Consider the following 13,398-nt stretch of genomic DNA (forward strand, 5'->3'; position numbering starts at 1 on the left):
ATGAAGAATAAAACGCCGCCTGCCAGACTTAATTGGCAGGAAAGTATTTTTAATAATCGAATATTTTGGGCGTACCGAACGGGTTGGCGTGATGTGGGTCGACCAGCCCGGGAGAAAGTGCAGCTCTTTGACAACTTTTTTCTGTTTATCGTATGTTCCGATGTTGTGTAATTAAAGGGTGTGTACTATGGCATGAATGTTGGGAGGTATTTTTGGAGATTCATACTATAATGTAGTATAATAAGTCACATTGAAAGGAATTAATAAAAGGGACTAGTGTTTTTAATAGCTTACTTATATTGAGCAGCAACAGAACGTCATGCAATAACGTCTGATAAGTTTAAAATTGTGACTGTTAAAGGTCATCTATACAACTATCGTAACAGTATGTAACTATTATCAAAATGACATAATAATACGTCGTATTATTACGAAGCGTACATACTAATGACTTTGTAGTAACTTTACATGCATCGCATAATATATGGAGAATATTAAAATTGAAAGTAATTAAGTGTTTCGAAAGTTTAAAATTGGTGCATCCAAAACATTTTTCTTTATTCACATACTACCCTTATAGTATAAAGCTAATACAATAATGTCGAAATTAAATTATTTAATAAATAAAAAATACTTAAGATACACAATATCGCTGCGGTGAATTCACTCGACATTAACAATATTTTAGACGACTCTCAATGAACATTATATGTAAATTAAATTATTTACTTCAAATGAAAGCATTTGCGTATGGGCTTAATATTTTTTATGTAATAGGAAGCAAACGAACAGGAGGCTTATCCGATGTTAATGGACAGCTGGTTCCACATAGTGGTAGTGCGCGGCAAAAACTGCTGTAAGAGTCTCTCGTACTAGTCCGAACAACTCCTCTGAACACTCTCCATGTTAAATGCGGTTAAAGACGCAGAGAGACCCCACATCTCAATATATAATAAGGTTTTAAATAGTTGAACATGTACGAACTCATAAACCTATCAATTAAATAGTAAATATTATTTCCTATTATTTGATAAGATTTATTACTAGCACATTCTTTGGGCAGGTGATGTTCCTACCTTCTAATTGTATCTGTCATTCGAAGCTGTCATATAAAAATAATATAATTATTAGTTTTTTGTCGGTTGTACCTCCCAAAACGTGGGAGCCTCTCACTTTCACTTGGTCTTGACCTAGATATGGAGTCTCATTGAAAATTCTCTTATCATCATATCTAAAATTCGAGGAAAATATTATAAAAAGTGGTTCTATAGGATTAGGATGGGTCAATGGAAATGGAAACTTGTGTTAAATCATCATCATCTGACATTTTCCCACACACATTTTGGTTGATATTTGAGACTTAACGTAATTTATTTTGAATACATGATCATTAATAGCACTGACAAATAATCAATAGCAGATTTAAACTAACTAACTAACTAACTAAGTTTGTCGTGATTTACTTTTTTTTATAGAACTGGGGGCAAACGGGCAGAAGGCTCATCTGATGTTAAGAAATATGTAATATGTAGTAATAGCCGCCCATGGACACTCCAAATGCCTGAGGGTTTGCCATTGCTTGCGGCCTTTTGAGAATTGTTAAAACTACATAAACTTTGGTAAACATTTCCCGGTCATGACAACAATGACTCCTGAATCCGCCATTGCTTCTTTCTTTCGCAACAGATATGAGACAGAGTATTGATATTGTTATAGTAAATGGAAAGCCCTCGTCAAACAACCTTAATTCAAAAGTTTTATGTATGTAGATGATATTATTTTTGGTCTTCTATCGTATATGCTCCATCAGTCGTACATTTTCTGAAGAATAAACGACGACCCGTAACAATTACGATTACTTTTTGAATATAGAAACCGGGCCTAATTGTTCAATAAGAGACCGCATGAATTCGTTACATTGTACGCAATGTCATTTACTCTCACTATCACTGTACAATGACCCTGCGATTCGCTAAGATATGTAATCTAGATGTCTGTTAGCTGTCTAGTTAGAAATTAATCGTGCGAAGGAATAATTATGCGGACACTATGTACATATTTTGTTTCTAGTAAAGTGAGCTTTATCTATGTTACACCAGTTGGTGTAAATATTCGTTCTTTTATTATTATATATTGCGTCGTAATATAATAAAAATAAATCAGTGGCGCTACCTTTTTAAGCCTGAGCCTCAGATTTCTGTATATGTTCCATGATCATTTGTCAATCTAATAGGCAGGTAGGTGATCAGCCCCCTATGCCTGACATACGCCGTCGTCTTTTTGGGTCTAAGGCAAGCCGGGTTCCTCACGGTGTTTTCCTTCACCGTTCGAGCGGATGTTAAATGCGCACATACAAAGATATTCCATTGGTGCACGACCTCAGGCGTGTGAGTAGCACGCTGAAGCTACAAGTCCAACACCACGAAGTCCTGATTGATATATTGCTCTTAAAGATTCCTGTTTCATTTATGTTTCAATCCGTATCAATGAGTGTTTTTTCAGGAGTCAAGGTTAAAAGCCCTGAATAAATTAATACACTCGACAACTGAGATTTTACTCGTTTAAATACGCCATTATGAACGTTGATAGAGCAACCACCAAATGATAAAACGTTAAAAAACTTAACAATTAATATTCAATAGGTCTCACAAACGAAAGTGTATCCCTACACTTTCACCAGTAGGACGCAGGGTTTAAGAAAGATGACACACAAAAAAGTCAGATAAAATGTCTATTTCAACTTGACAGATAAGTCTGACAGCTGAGCACGGCCGTAAACCTTTGGATTTGACGTTTAATTAACGTATATCATGCATCAATTATTGTATGATTATAACGATTTCTTATTTTAATCAATATTAATTCAACTCATAAGCTAGTAATAAAATTTGTAAAGGTTTATGATAATAAGTGTTTTTGATAAAGATTTCGTTTGTGGTTTTCTTTAAAAATATTAAGCACTATTTTTTAAAGGCAAAGATATTTTTTTGAGACTGATATGTAAACTAATTTAAAATATCGATTATACATGTTAATTGCCATGTTACGCTTTGGCAAATCCTGATATTTTTCAATTTGTTTTTGGTGTTAAAACCAGCCTGATACATCCCGATTCACATATTTTCATTCACACACTATCCCAGGAACTAACAGTCAGTGCTAATTATGGCAAACAATGAATGCATGTTTGTGTGTGTGAATCCGTATTGTCGTAAACCCACTTACCTACTGTAACACATAGGAGGGTCATCTCCGGTGTAAAGAACCACGTGTTGATCGAGACATTGACACTTTATATTTATAACTAATGTAAGTGAATTTATATATTTATAATTATTTTATATCTTTTGATATACGAGAGTCATATTTCCTTAGAAAGCATCCAAATACAGGGCTCTGAATATGATTTCTTCCTATTCACTGTCGAGACCCTTGGTCCGTACGGTCTAGTACGCTATAAGGTTTTTTAAGGAAATAGCAAAAAGTTTAGTCGACATCACAGGAGACTGAAGTGCTGGTGTGTGCTACCTCGGACAAAGAATTAGTCTAGCTATTCAAAGGGGGAACGCTGCCAGTGTCTCCGGAATCTTCCCTAAAAGGACTTCTTTTAATAATATTATATATTTTAGTTATTATATTTACCGGTAAGTTATTGTTTTTTTTTATATGATTTATGTTAGCTGCAGGTTTACTTTATATTATAAGTTAATTATATTAGGTTATATTCTCCTAGGTTGATATATCTATGTGGATTAGCAATATTGACCCAGTGGTGTCACGCGCGACCAGACGGAACTTTAGACATTTAGACAAGATAAATTTCGCACTCTTGCAGTTCTTCAGAATTATAATTAAACTTTTTTTTGCAGTTGCCTCGAAGAGACCACTTAGTTTGCTACTAAGGACCAGGAGTTGTACTGTTAATATTTTAATAAACGTTGTAAATAGTATAAATAAATAAAATACATCATATATACGCATTCGTTTCATGCATTCAACGCTGTAATAAAAAGAGACAATGTACATGTATACATTTGTGTAATAAATATTTAATTCGAACACACAAATATACAGTAAATAATATATTAAAAATAATAATTAAAAATGGATTGATGTAAAATTAAAACAAATTTAAAAAGTTTCTGGCAGTGTATTTATATTTTTAGTTTTTATATTTTTGATTTAAACACGTTTTGGAAATTTAACCACTATTTAAATCTAAAGTTATCACTATACTCAATTATCGTTTCACTTAAATGTGCGATACGACATAATTATAACTTAATTTCTGTGACATATATAGTGAACGTAATGCGTTTATCTTGTTCGAGTCCGAGACTTTTAATCTTGATATTTATATAACCATTAAATGACGATAACTTTTGTACTCACCAAGGTTTAATCATATTTTTTTTAAAAGCATATATATTGTTCATTTAAATCAATAATCCGCCTCTAAAAAGAACTGAAAGGTCTACAATAATGATGTTTGATATTTCCATTATTACGGGAATTAAAATCAGTTCAGCAAAACAAATGGATAGGCCATACACTCTAAAGAGATTTCAATTATATCCCCAGAGGGCGCTAGATTGAGAACCCGCAAGAAAGCGTCCTAGGCATCCTGACGTCCGCGTCGTACAGTTTCAGATGAGGTAAAGACCTAGGAAGAGGTGAAATACAAGGCTCAAGACCGAACGCGATGGACACTCACTGTGGACGCCCTCTGCCCCATCTAGGGGTTACAGGACATGAAGTTAAGGCAATACGTTTATGTTGCGACTTTTTCACGATTTCAATTCAATTGTCTAACTCCATTGGCTCTGTGATTCAATAGCAAAATAAACAAATGAATCGGCAAGAGTACCATCAAATTGATAACTAATCAATGCGGTGTCGTAAATGGTGATTTCTATAATACTAAGTAAGAGCTAAGAGCAGTCAAAAACGAAAGTAGATTCGATCTAAAATTGTTGTCCAAAACATCGAGTTTGGATCGTGGTCAGTCGGTCGGCACTTTCACGTTTGCTAATTAGCAACTATATTTTATAGTTATGTCGATTTTGTGGCCGAACTCGTGTTATGATTGATTTTTATCATCCTTATAGATTGGATTTTGATAGCGTAATTATTGAATTAAAACAATTTTTGTTTTTACATTTCGAAAATTGCTTGCAACAGAAATGAGCAAGTTACTAAGTATAAACTGTGTCAACACTAGATATAAAGTATTGTTCACATCTGTGACTCTAGGTTAAATTAAAATTAAAAATAATTTATTAATTTAGGTAACACAATAGAGAAATACATTCAATGCTAAATGCTTCTAATTTAACATTTAGTGACAGTTCTCAAATCCAGGGTGTACGCAGGGCAAGAAACTCTCCGCCACCTTTTTAATCGCCGAGTTTTTTGTTTTACACAATGCTTGTTAGGAATTGCAGCCACCATATTCCACGTGACATTTAAAGTAATTAGAAGAAAAAAAACAAAGATTTTTCCTCTATCAGCAGTAGGCATGGAGAAATAGGAGCACGCACTTACATTCCCGTGGATACAAGACGCAAGACTAAGACCGCAAGTTTTACTTCCTAACTAACCACCTCCAAAGCTCTTTACTAACCCGGGATAACTTAGGATGTCATCATAGTTCATCTATAATTGCCAATTATGACAAAACACGGCACATTAATTATCTCGTGTGAACAAAACGGTTACCACGGGCCTCATTAAAATTTCACGCAAAACACGACAATTGGGAGAAAATTTCAGTTGTGTGTGAACGTATGTCCATAGTTATGGCATAAACAAAAGATCGTTTGTATATGTCAATTAGAAGCAAATTCCTACAACTCATCAAACTTTCTCTTTTATCTATTCAATTCAACTGAAAAATATTCGATCAATGATTTGAATAATATTGACTGACAATTCATTGAATTTAGGGGAAGGATAATTACTTTGATAAGTGATGGAGCTTTCTAAAGATATGATTCTTTTACATTAAAAATGATACGAAAATTTTATGACAGAGGTCAATGACATATCACTTCTAAATCACTGATAATGGAAACATAACTTGTTATTATTTTATCACAGATTTAACGGTTTTAGTGTTTTAGGAAAAAAAAATAGTTTATACCGTTACAAGATATAGATATCGTAGTAATAGTGTACTAAATAAAACTCATAAATTACAAACTATGAATCACGCACGCACGGTTTGCACAATGTACGCAGTATATTTGAAATTTTTCTGAAACAATTAGAAACATTGTGCAAGCCAAGTCCGCACCGAAGTACATAATAGCAAGTACCTAGGTAAAAAATTGCGCACAATCCCCTCTCATGTGAAATGTCCATTGCTGTGAATTGAAAGAAAGCTGTCGACCGGGTGCACTTCCATTAAGAAAGGCAACGCAACACTCGTAGGCCCTTACTTGTACTGTGACACATTGTAAACAGTGCGATACCTGTTCTAGTTTACACTTAGGTTGCAACTTAATTGTAAGGCAAAGTTGTTATAATCCTATGCAATGACAAAGAACCTAATATCGATATTAATATGCAAAATCTTAGTCTTAGTTCATTCCTTTAATTACAGTTGCTTGGAGATTTTGTATTTAGAGAGAGAAACTGTTTGAACCGTTTGCTTGTAAAGCGTATCTTATTAACAATAGGATATATCAATTTATTATCCTTGAAATATATTAGATACAAGAACCATTACAAAATGTCCTGAAAGGTACAAAAAAAAAACATTTTTCCTTTCATCTTGTTTCTAGTTGTAACTCGTATCACGCTAACTCATTTGATATTTGTCAAAAGTAAATGTTGTAGATATATATTCTCTTACACGTATTTTAAAATGGTTCCGAAATTTCGTTCGAAGATTTTGTATGTTCGATATAACATTACAGTCTGTAAATATCATTTGTGTCATCATACTATTATGCGTCAAATAATAAAACAAATGGCAACTGCGTTTCTTAAGGCAGTTTTAGCCGCGCACCAACACTAAGTAGAACCAGCTGCCCCACTGAAGCATTTCCGAACCAATTAGGGTCGTTCAAGAAACGAGCGTATCAATTCTTAAAATGCCTAGCAGTGTCCATGGGTGGCGGTAGCACAAAACATCAGATGAACCTATTACATTAAAAAACATAGGTACATACATTTATATAAAAGTTGATAACACCATCCTATAACGACTATTGAAAGGAAACAAATTATTTTCGATATTGAAAAAATCAAAGCTAACAATTAATAAAGATGGAGAAAGTCCAACAAAAAGTGTACGGTAGGCTTCGCAGGGCCTACTCCACCGGAGATAAATTTCTCCTATTAACGTAACGACTAAAGACGATTAACCGAATACCGACGCACACACGTTTCCTGTTTACTTTGCAATATTTTTTATCATTTTTGATCATGTACTTCAAATTATTAAAGGTCATATTGATTGAGATTTTTCCTTCCGATTACGGTGATTATAATCATAAATGAAGTTTATTTGCCACTTCACAATATTATTCGTTTAGATGCTCCATGTATTGACCAGTGGTGCCTATAAAAGTACTATAGAAGTCCTGTAGTAACAGGTCACCAGTCTTCCATCGCGGACAGAACATAAACAAAGACGTGGCTATATACTATGATTAAATTAAAGAAATAAACAAAATTAAACTAAATAATCTCTAGTTGTGGTTATACGAATTAAACGTGTGTAAATGAACTTAATTAAAAGTCTTACAGTTTGTTAAATACGCGGATTAGACTGCTATATGAAGTTTTGAATTAGATAGACGTTAATTATTTATATGTGTAAGTGAAAGGGGCACACACTTTTATGCACTTTATTTTGCAGATCATTCAGTAAGTTAGTAAGAAGTTGCACTAGTAATAAAATTTTTATAAGAATCGAACATGGTAGTTATTTAATTAAACCAAGTGTGTTAGATTGATATTGAATGTTTATATAGGTCATAAGGTTATTGTGACCCAATAGTATCAACAGTTACAAGTCAAAGTAATGATTGTAACATTGCCAAATCGAATCAGTAATTATTTGATAATCGACTATTATTCAATTCAAACATAGCGTTATAATTATTTATCAACGGTAAATCTTTGAAGTTACCGATTGAGCGTGAAATTCCGCGGAATCAATATTATAAGCGTTTGTAATCTGTAGACAAAAATACGTATTTTGTGTGTGAGATGTCATTTTACATCTGCCATCGCGGTTATATTATAAAGACAATGTTGCAAGAAGTTTTTTGGTAATACGAGCGTGAAGTATCTGATTTGTGGTAAAGTAAAGCGGTCTGATCAAAATATAATTAAGGACCTTACATCAATTACATTCAATAATTTGAACATATAAAACTAAATTCACAAAACTATGTAAGTTTGACTTGGCTGCTAGCTAAATATTTTAAATTAATACAAACTAGAATTTCGTAGTTCGTGTGTAATATGTATTATTGCAATGCATAACCACTGAATGAAATGTGCATTGTTTCAATAACAATGATAAAAATAGAACGTGTCCTAATAACACGGAAAAGTGGAATTGAAAAGACTTAAATTTATATCAAAATATTTCGTTCCAAATTTACTTTTGCGAATTATGATTAGATAAGCTAAAAGTTCAAATAAATTGTATTTTTTTAACATGGTAATGATAACTTTAAAAAGTTGGCACATAGAAAAAAATATTTGTTGTTAAGAGGTAGTGAGTTCTTTCATCTGTTGTGTAAACATCGCTGTGGTCTGAAGAAGAATTCCCACATTTTTTCATTCGTCTTCCTACACTGATTGTACTAACACTCTTATAAGGAATTATAAAAACCTTTATTCTGCCTTGTAATAAAACGATATGTTTAACGAATCAACCGAAAGATTTGTTGTTAATCCTTAGATCAAGACAGACAGATAGACAATCAATTATATATTTTATACAAATTAAATTATAGTTTTTATTCGATTACCAGAAATTTCTTCATTTCATTAAATTAAGTAAAATAATATAGTGTGTAGTAATTATTTAAATTAACTGTGCTCTAAGGTATAAGGTGCAACGGGAGTGAACGGTTAGTTTCCTCTTGGACAGCCTTCCGTTCATTGAAGTTCTGCTAGACACGTGTTAAGTTAAACAGCCTAGTGGGGCCAAAGGAACACGATAGAATATGAAGATGAAATTGTAAAAAAATTGTTGGGTATAACTTAATTTTAAAGTTCAAATTAGTATGTTAATTTTAAGCTCTTAAAGCTCTAAAGAAGATCACATTTCGTTTCTTCATTAGATTATCAGCAACTTTAGAATAAGTGATAACCATAAAATTATTCTTTCATATACGTCATGTATATACCTTTATTTTCTCAAGAACAATCTGTAAAGAATAAAAAAATATTCAAAATTCGAAGCCAATCATCGTAATTCAAATTTAAACATTTCCAAATTCAAATTCCACCCCCAGAACATACCGTATAAATCTTCCGAACGCACGGAAACACACACAAGGTCACAGTTCTCACAGATTTCCACAGATAGCACGTGCACGGTACGGTTTGTGCGCGTCGATGCGCGCGCGACGGCCAGTGACAAGTGGTTGTATCGCAGGTGTCAGGCTCCCTCTAACAAGGTCGCTCCCCCCTCGTATACACATTTCACCCGGAGAAAGTCTGCCTACATACATACCAAATTTATGAACTGATTGAGTTGGAATTAAATGTGATGAATGAACCAGAGGTCAACGTTGAAGGTTACGCGATTGGGGCTTGCCCTTAGCCGTTCTATTAATTGTACACTATTTGACACGTTTCATTAAGAACTGCATATTAAATATGGCAGTTTATATTTTTTTAAAACTGCATACGTTTATAATAAAACATAATATAAATATCGTTTGTAGTGACGAAATAATATGAACTGGGAAATCTATTGAAAAATAAAGGTTCAACAATATTTGCATAGCTAAAACGCTTCGTGTACATAAAGTGCAAAACTTAGTTAAGAAAATTTGCATTAAAACAATAGTTTCACAAACCAGACTTCGTTGACAATAAATGAAAACTAAAATGGAATAAATGTTTACATTACCGAGCTATACAAATAATTATTTATATCTTTTTCAAAATTTTAAATTAATATATGTGAAATAATACCATAATAATTATAAATTGTTTGAATACTTGATTGTGATAGTTGTTAAAAAGGATATTTCGTAGAGCAAAGGTTCTACGTCTGCTACGACTCCTTGCGCTACAAAACACGTAGAAGTATTCGTATTATTATAATAATAACTTAATGAAGTTGAGTTACCCTTTTTTATATCCAATGACAAAATCATATTACTACAATTTTATTGACGAGAGTGATTGACAGTTTCGCTTCCTTTGTCCTTTTTGTACATATCGCCTTTCTGTACCACACAAACAATTACCGAACATTATACTAAACCTAGGATTACATGATAATACAAATTGTTAAATTTACGTTTTATTTGTTGTCGTTGAGTAAAGCTTTGTCAATCTTGTCTCTGCACATAGACGTCATTCTCCATTACGATCTAGCGTAACTTACTAAATTAGGTTTGACTTAAATGAGTCATTTAAATCTTACGGTATAATTATCAGTTTCTATTCCTGTTTTTGTGTAATATTTTTTCCACTAACCACTGTTGTTTACACTCACACTAATTGAAATGGTTTTGTGAATGCCTCTTTTTCCAACTGTCGTTTGACGTAATTTCTCTAAAGATGTGAATGATATTAGAATTTTATATTATAATATTGGTGTTCTTTACAATTTTTATTCTTATTTATTCAATAGGTTGAATAAGAATAAGGTGAAATAGTATTAATAGGAACTATTATTTTTCACCACAATCCTTGTTAGTATTTAACCACGAAAGGTCAATAAGATAGAAACATATAAAACTAACTCACGGTCGTTTATCGAATCATATATATAAACAGGAAACATAATAATGATTAACAGTAACAAAGTTAACAAATTTTGCTAAATCTTTTGAATGTGATGGAAATTAGTCTGTGATATATTTTACATAACTTACAATTTAAATGTTTTATATCCTATTATATTTGAATAATGTAAACATTATTTACAATATTCTTAACCTACATAGTAATAATAATTAAAAATTGTTAAATAGAAAATTAATGAGTTTAGTCCATGTGGCAGTAAACCTTTAACGCTGGCAGCACTTCCTCTCTGTATTGTGATACTTATTCGTTGAGAGAGGAAAGCACCAGCTCTGGTCACCGGTACTCAGGCATCAAATTAAATATTTAATTAAAGACTATTGGTAACAAATTCAAAGGTCTTATTTTATCAATCGCAACTAAACGGAGGCTTAACGCTCGTTTCTTAGACCTATGGAATAAGTCGGTATTATGTGAAATAATGAAGTTCGCTTTGGTGATTTAAATGAAGAGTTCGTATTGAAACGAATTACAAGTTAGTTATAACTTGGGAAACGTGTATCGTTACGTTTAGATTATTGTAATTAAAACATTTGTATAGTTTATTTCAATTAACTAATTTAAATGCTACTGTCGACTTATAAATTATTTAAATACGATGTACATTTTGACAAATTTCTAATACATAGAAAGTTGGATTAATTAATAAAATTATGCAGAGTAACTGTGTTTATTCATGTTAGGTGTTATAATAATTATTCATATTTGTTAAAGTAAAAATATTATGATTAAGTATGTTTATAAAATTTAAGATTCGAATTAATTTTTAACCTTATACTTTCTTCATCAGTTTGTTTACACAGTCACATATATCTTATTAGAGTCGATCTTATTTCATATGTTTAGTATTCACATATATCTATTGGCCGTAGTTCCCTTTCTAAATTGTTGGCATGTTTTGCTGTAGTACTGTAGTAATCGATATAATGTGCTTAGGGGGCCGAGATTGCTTAAATTTTTCAGAATTTTTGTGGAACACTAACAAAGATCGAAAGTAGGTTAATTAAAGTTAATTATGTTTTCAGAAGTTGCTTTAAAACTAAAAAATAATGCGCATAGCATTAAAATACTAAATTATACCTTAAAAGCCGACATAGCTAAAAGCATGCATTCATAAAATAAATAAAGTAGTAATCAAGCTTGTTCCAAAAACTAACAAAGTTAGAATTGAACAGTGAAGGCCAAATACTACTCACTAGTACTAGTAGAGTACTTCCAGCACTTGTACTGGGCTATATTATATTGAAATTGAATCGTGATACTCGTATACAACGTACTTTGAAGCTTGCTAGCTTCTAAGTACGTTGTATCACTGCTGTGCATATATACATTTATAGTAAAAAGCACCAATACATCGATCCTAACCCATGTCCGCATACGGACTGGTCTGTCAACCATATGCCGACAATGCATATCATCAAAATTCGGCCATACAATGCGCAAAGGCTATGAGAAGTCATCGTGGGTAACACAGATGCCAAAAGATCACATGGCCGTTCATTAACCAGATCAAAGAATCATCGTCCTTAAAACTATACAATTAACTGGACAGAAACCTATGCACAGACTTGAGCTCACTGAGTATGTAGACCATACCATATATACTGACATGATTTTATTAATGTCTGCGATGATCATAATTGATGAAATTAGATCCATCAATTTAAATTGAAGACAAATATCTGTTTTATGTTAATATAAAGGAAAAGTTATTCACGTCAATGGTATAAAAACCTTTGAGATTGTGACGACTACTAATATTTAAATTGGAGGCTTTGGAACAAATTACAATAGTTTTGACAAGTTTTCGTGAATATGATTTCAGTTTTTGGCTCCTCAGACGTCAGATTCCATAGAATTCGTACATTTTATTGTACATATTCTACCATAGCAGTGTTGGCCTCGCGGCTTCAGTTCATTGGACATTCTTTCCATGTAAATTCGCTTCAACGGCGAAGGAAAACATCGCGAGGAAAGGTTGTCTCAGGATCAAAAAGTCGACGGCAAGTGTCAGGCACAAGAGGCTGATCGTCTACTTGCCAATGACAAATGATGAACGATTCTGAAATATGAGGCCTAAACCTCAATAGTTGCGCTACTGATTGCTAAATCCAGCGCCACTGATTTATTATTTTATTATTTATTATATTATTATATCCGAACGATGAATGTATATTCCTTTGTTTACTGAAATAGCGTTTTATAATTTTTCCATACAAAAAGTTACCAAAAGTGGACTATTTAGTTACCGACTCCAACACTATATTAATGGTATGTATTAAAATAATAAAAACTACTCGATCCATATAACTAGAGTAGGTAATAGTGATACATATGTAAATGGAAATGAAATGAGATCTCGCAGTTATGCGCGTGCGCCGCTTATTA

This window comes from Pieris brassicae, chromosome 7 (genome assembly GCF_905147105.1).
Source record: "Pieris brassicae chromosome 7, ilPieBrab1.1, whole genome shotgun sequence".
NCBI lineage: Eukaryota > Metazoa > Arthropoda > Insecta > Lepidoptera > Pieridae > Pieris > Pieris brassicae.